The 5,844-nt window shown below is 32.7% G+C and overlaps 1 long non-coding RNA gene across 1 annotated transcript in view; it reads left to right on the plus strand.

Annotated features, from left to right (window-relative positions):
- Window positions 1-964: 964 nt before the first annotated feature.
- Window positions 965-5,844, plus strand: part of LOC111083861 — a 9,974-nt gene continuing 5,094 nt past the window's right edge. Inside the window, exons 1-2 of the long non-coding RNA XR_002609286.1 lie at window positions 965-1,071; window positions 4,908-4,956. This is a non-coding gene — a long non-coding RNA (uncharacterized LOC111083861). The remainder of the gene's footprint in view (window positions 1,072-4,907; window positions 4,957-5,844) is intronic.

Raw genomic sequence — 5,844 nt, forward strand, 5'->3', positions numbered from 1 at the left:
TCCCTGACCTCTATTTTCACTGGTTATACTTCGTTCAGTGTTATGTTCCCTGACCTCTATTTTCACTGGTTATACTTCGTTCAGTGTTATGTTCCCTGACCTCTATTTTCACTGGTTATACTTCGTCCAGTGTTATGTTCCACATTCTCTTCTTTCCCTGTTTTCTCTTTGTTAAGTGATATTTTCCTGTCCTCTCCTTTCACTGGTTATATTTCGTCTGGTGTTATACTCTATGTTTTTTTATTTCACTGGTTATATTTCGTCTAGTGTTATATTCCTGACCTCTATTTTCACTGATTATATTTTGGCTAGTGTTATGTTCCCCGTCCTCTATTTTCACTGGTTATATTTTGGCTAGTGTTATGTTCCCTGTCCTCTATTTTCACTGGTTATAGTTTGGTTAGTGTTATGTTCCCTGACCTCTATTTTCACTGGTTATACTTCGTTCAGTGTTATGTTCCCTGACCTCTATTTTCACTGGTTATACTTCGTTCAGTGTTATGTTCCCTGACCGCTATTTTCCTGCCCACTTCTTTCACTGGTTATACTTCGTCCAATCTTGTGTTATTGAATATATTTAGAATGTTCCTGAGAGAACATTATTTTTAATATATAATTTTACTCTATACATCTAAGGACTAACATGCAATAAAATATTACATTTCAATTATGTTGTTTCAGTTATAAAGTTCAATAACAAAATACTTAAAACGTCTTTCATTTACTTTAGATCTTATAAACACAAAATATCAAAGAAGAAAATGAATAATTCACTATTAATGTAAATTCGTAGCGTATTTCTTGTTCTTATAATGTTTTCCATCTTGTAGTTGTATGAAGAGTTAAGTTTCTGTTAATACTAAAAAGTTTAATTTATTGTGCAAACAAAAATGTTATTAATGTTTTTAGCTTTGCTGGAATGTTAAGTTTTTGTTGTAATCTATTAGTTGGTTGAAACTGTATTTCTCTGAAGTTAAGGTAGGAACTATAAAAGATGACGTATCCAACTCTCGGGCACTTGAAAACTTGAAGAATTGGACAACATTTTCATTTACACTAGGAAAGAATGGAGTAAGTGAAAAAAAAAACAACAGAACGATACATTTTTGAAATACTTTTCATATTACCAAGTTACGTTTCTAACACTGTTACAACAAAAATATCTTAAAACAAAGAAACTTCAGGTATTTTGTGGAATTACAGATTGTGGTATGTACACTAACATATGGTAACATATGTAAAGTAACATATGGTAACATATGTACAGTAACATATGGTAACATATGTAAAGTAACATATGGTAACATATGTACAGTAACATATGGTAACATATGTAAAGTAACATATGTACAGTAACATATGGTAACAAATGTAAAGTAACATATGGTAACATATGTACAGTAACATATGCACAGTAACATATGGTAACACATGTACAGTAACATATGGTAACATATGTACAGTAACATATGGTAACATATGTACAGTAACATATGGTAATATATGTACAGTAACATATGGTAACATATGTACAGTAACATATGGTAACAAATGTAAAGTAACATATGGTAACATATGTAAAGTAACATATGGTAACAAATGTAAAGTAACATATGGTAACATATGTACAGTAACATATGGTAACACATGTACAGTAACTTATCTGAATGTCACAGCTTTAGATATCTTTATTTGGCATCTTTAAATACTGTTACTTTTTCTATCAGGCCTAGCATGACATGGTGATTAAGGTGCTCGACTTGCAATTCGGAGGTTCGAATCCCCGTTGCTTAACATGCTCGACCCACATGGTTACCGACTAGGCCAGCCACCCGGGTGTAAAAATCCTTGGTTTACAAAATACTGGCCGACTTCAAACTAGTTGGGATTATGGTCGGTCTTAATGGGTGGAGGTGGTTCTCTCTACCTGGATCTAATATATGGCATCCTTAAAGTATTATGCCATTATCTGTTGGAATTTACAATGTAAAGCCCTTCAATATTTTTACTGTATTTGCCTGAACCTACAATGTAACATCCTTAAATATTGTTGCTATATCTATTTGGATCTATAGTGTATAATTTCGACATCCAACCAAGATATCAATACTTTTCCGAGAATAAAGGTTCAGATTAGTTAAAACCTTAATTTGCTGTTCTTAAAATATTTGTGTCAGTGGAATTCGACTTCAGATACGAAGAGAAGTAGACGTCAGATATAGAGAGAAGCAAATCACGTACAGAGTGTTGTGTACGTTACATTACATCTTCACAAGGTTTGGCCTTCGTAGGTAAGGTGATACCTCTAAGATATGGCCGCTTTTAGGAAAGGTATGTAACAACCCTTTTTCCTGTACAAAATAATTGTACACTAAGATTATAACGATCTACTGAGATCAGGAATTTAGAATTTCCAAGAATTTTCTTTGTACTGAATGACATTAAGAAAACACAGGAACTTGGATCAACTTAGGGTACCAGACCACCCAGAAAGAGATCTACAATGGTTTGTACCTTAGACGTGGAAACTAATGAGCAGACTATTATAACAGGTGAAAATCCACGAACACAAAGGGCAGTGGAAAAAGCCATCTACGTATAAAAGGGTAACAGTACACAACACAATTAGGAAGAATGTCCGTGTGGAATACCACCCAAGTTATGAACACAAGCTGCTTTCATGACATATCCATTCAACTGTCATATACATGAAGCAACTGGAGAATGAAAAGGGTCTTCATACTATTCCATACAAAAATATATAGGTCAAGCCAACAGAAACAGCTCCTATGGATTGTTGAAACGAATAGTGGGAACTGTCGTCTTTGTATAGTAGATAGATTCTGAAAAATGTCGAACATAGAGGTTTTGGTAAAACTAGTTCGGATATGTAGTGTAAACATCGAGGTTTTGGTAAAACTAGTTCAGATATGTAGTGTAAACATAGAGGTTTTGGTAATACTAGTGTCTGATATGTAGTGTAAGCATCGAGGTTTTGGTAATACTAGTGTCGGATATGTAGTGTAAGCATCGAGGTTTGGGTAATACTAGTGTCGGATATGTAGTGTAAACATAGAGGTTTTGGTAATACTAGTGTCGGATATGTAGTGTAAACATAGAGGTTTTGGTAATACTAGTGTCGGATATGTAGTGTAAACATAGAGGTTTTGGTAATACTAGTGTCTGATATGTAGTGTAAACATACGAGGTTTTGGTAAAACTAGTTCGGATATGTAGTGTAAACATAGAGGTTTTGGGAAAACTAGTTCGGATATGTAGTGTAAACATAGAGGTTTTGGTAAAACTAGTGTCGGATATGTAGTGTATACATTTTTTTTTTAGGCGATGATAGTGTGGGATTTGTGATCTTAACATATTGGTTTTCGTCAGGTTGGTGTCGAGTCTATAGTTGTGTTATTTGTTTTGTTGAAGTTGATGTCCATTATGTAGCTGTGTTATCTGATTTCGTAAGGTTGATGAATGATGTTGCTGTTAACATAAAGGGTAACAAGGTGAAAAGTCTAGGGTTTGAGACACATGATACTATTGTTAACGTAATGGGTTGCAAGTTTAAGATTTCAGGGTTTGAGACACATGATACTATTGTTAACGTAATGGGTTGCAAGTTTAAGATTCCAGGGTTTGAGACACATGATAATATTGTTAACGTAATGGGTTGCAAGTTTAAGATTACAGGGTTTGAGACACATGATACTATTGTTAACGTAATGGGTTGCAAGTTTAAGATTCCAGGGTTTGAGACACATGATACTATTGTTAACGTAATGGGTTTCAAGTTTAAGATTCCAGGGTTTGATACACATGATGTTGCTGTTAATGTACTGGTTTGCAATTTAAAGGGTTCAGGTTTTGAGACACATGATGCTGTTGAAAACGTTTCGGACTTTAAGTTTGGGTTGAAATTATAAGAGTGACAGTAATTTCCATTATTAAGTTGAAGGAGCCGACAAAGCCATACTTATGGACATAAGTTCGAAATTATGGAGAGCTTTACCAGGCCTTTTAACCTGATCGTTTAAACCACGTTCGTATAAGGTGTCGTTCAAGTTGAAAATTCCAGGTCTTATCCTTGTGGTAGTTCTTTTCTCTTTTCCTTACCTCTAAACTGAAGAGCTTTATTTTACCATGTAACCCTTTCTGGTAATCACCTTATCAAAATATTAACCAAACAGGATCGTAGGTGCAATATAAATATGGCGGTCGAATACCACTATTCGATAGATAAAACTAGCCTAACTAAACATTGGCGATGGATATTGTTGACTGGCTAAGCACCGACACCCATCCATAGTTTTCTGCGAACTTTCTAATTAAATAAAATTAAGTATCAAATAGTTAATTATTTTTATTAAGTCTTGCTCTTTGTGAAATGTTGTTTTTATCTTGAGGTTTATTTCCTGAGAAATTGAGTTTGAATAGGCAGTAGCTTGTATTAGGCTTAACAGTGGTAGGCTTAACTTATGTTACGTTTTCAGTAATTTTGTTTCTGATCTATATAATTAGTTAACTTTTGACAAAAAACAGTCGTATATGCTATACATATTTGATTAAAACAACAGAAACTTCAAACGACAGGATGACTATATTATTGAAAATAATTATAATTAACAGAAATATTAGGGGATAAAAGGAGTTGTTAATGTTTTCTTATTGCTTACTGACTTACGCACTCCTTTGTTTGAATCAGCTAAATTATCGAAGTAATTAAAAGAGATAATAATATTGTAAATTTTGATAACTTAAGAGACATATCGTAAATTATTAAGTTAATTTTATAAACTAATGGTCTTCTTTTTTTTATAATTAATTAAAATAATTTATATATGTATATTTGCAGTATTAACTAAAATAAAATTTATATTTTGAAATACTTTTTTTATTTCCAGGAAAAATTCAATGTAGAAGTTAAACAAGTCAACTTTCGTAATGATTCAAGTAAGACTTTGATATCTATAAATTGAAGATTAGGAAATCAACATATTAATGTTCAAAAAGGAGAAAATCATAGCCTTAATATTTAGAAACTGAAGATGAAAAATAAAAATATTAATATTTAGGAAATGAAGATGAAAAATTAAAGTATAAATATTTAGGAACTGAAGATCAGAAAATCAAAGTGTTAATATTAAAAACCTGAGGATGAAAAATATCAAAGTGTTAATACCTAGAAGAGACAGTGGCGACGCTACAGGAGGAGCAAATTTTTCTTGTCTCCCCCCCCCTAGTTTGCTCTCCTCCACAATTTAATTCTACATACATAGGGTAAATTTAATGTGTATAACAAGAAAACACGTTCGCGCGCGCACTGCCATTTTTTTTTTCTTGTATACTTGAAGTCAACCAGATATATTCTACAATAATAGGTATTCCATTTAATCCTACTTTTTATACTAATGATACTACTGCACTAAATAATTATTTACTTAATTAAATGATGCTCCCCAAGTAACACAGAATAATAACATGCAAAAAGAAGAATATGTCCCATAACTATTAAAAATTTTCTGGCTTTTTAACTATGCCCCAAATGTCGTTAGAAATTAAACAAAGCTGGTTCATATACTTCCTATGGAAACAAAAGTGAAACTGAAACCGAAACTACATATTGTCTATTCAGAAAAAGGAGAATAATACACTTGGTTTTCTATTGGTTATACATTGTTACGTCTCCGTGTGTTAATTAATGTTCCGTAACTTCGTTCCAACGAAACTTTAACGACACAAGTCTTTACTTAATAAAACTGGTTTATTCTTTCCGAATATAACTCTGCGATACACTTAATCTCAATCCTCGCGCTAAAACAACACTGTAACGAACGAACG

Source organism: Limulus polyphemus, unplaced genomic scaffold, assembly GCF_000517525.1.
Source record: "Limulus polyphemus unplaced genomic scaffold, Limulus_polyphemus-2.1.2 Scaffold11689, whole genome shotgun sequence".
In the NCBI taxonomy this organism is placed as follows: domain Eukaryota; kingdom Metazoa; phylum Arthropoda; class Merostomata; order Xiphosura; family Limulidae; genus Limulus; species Limulus polyphemus.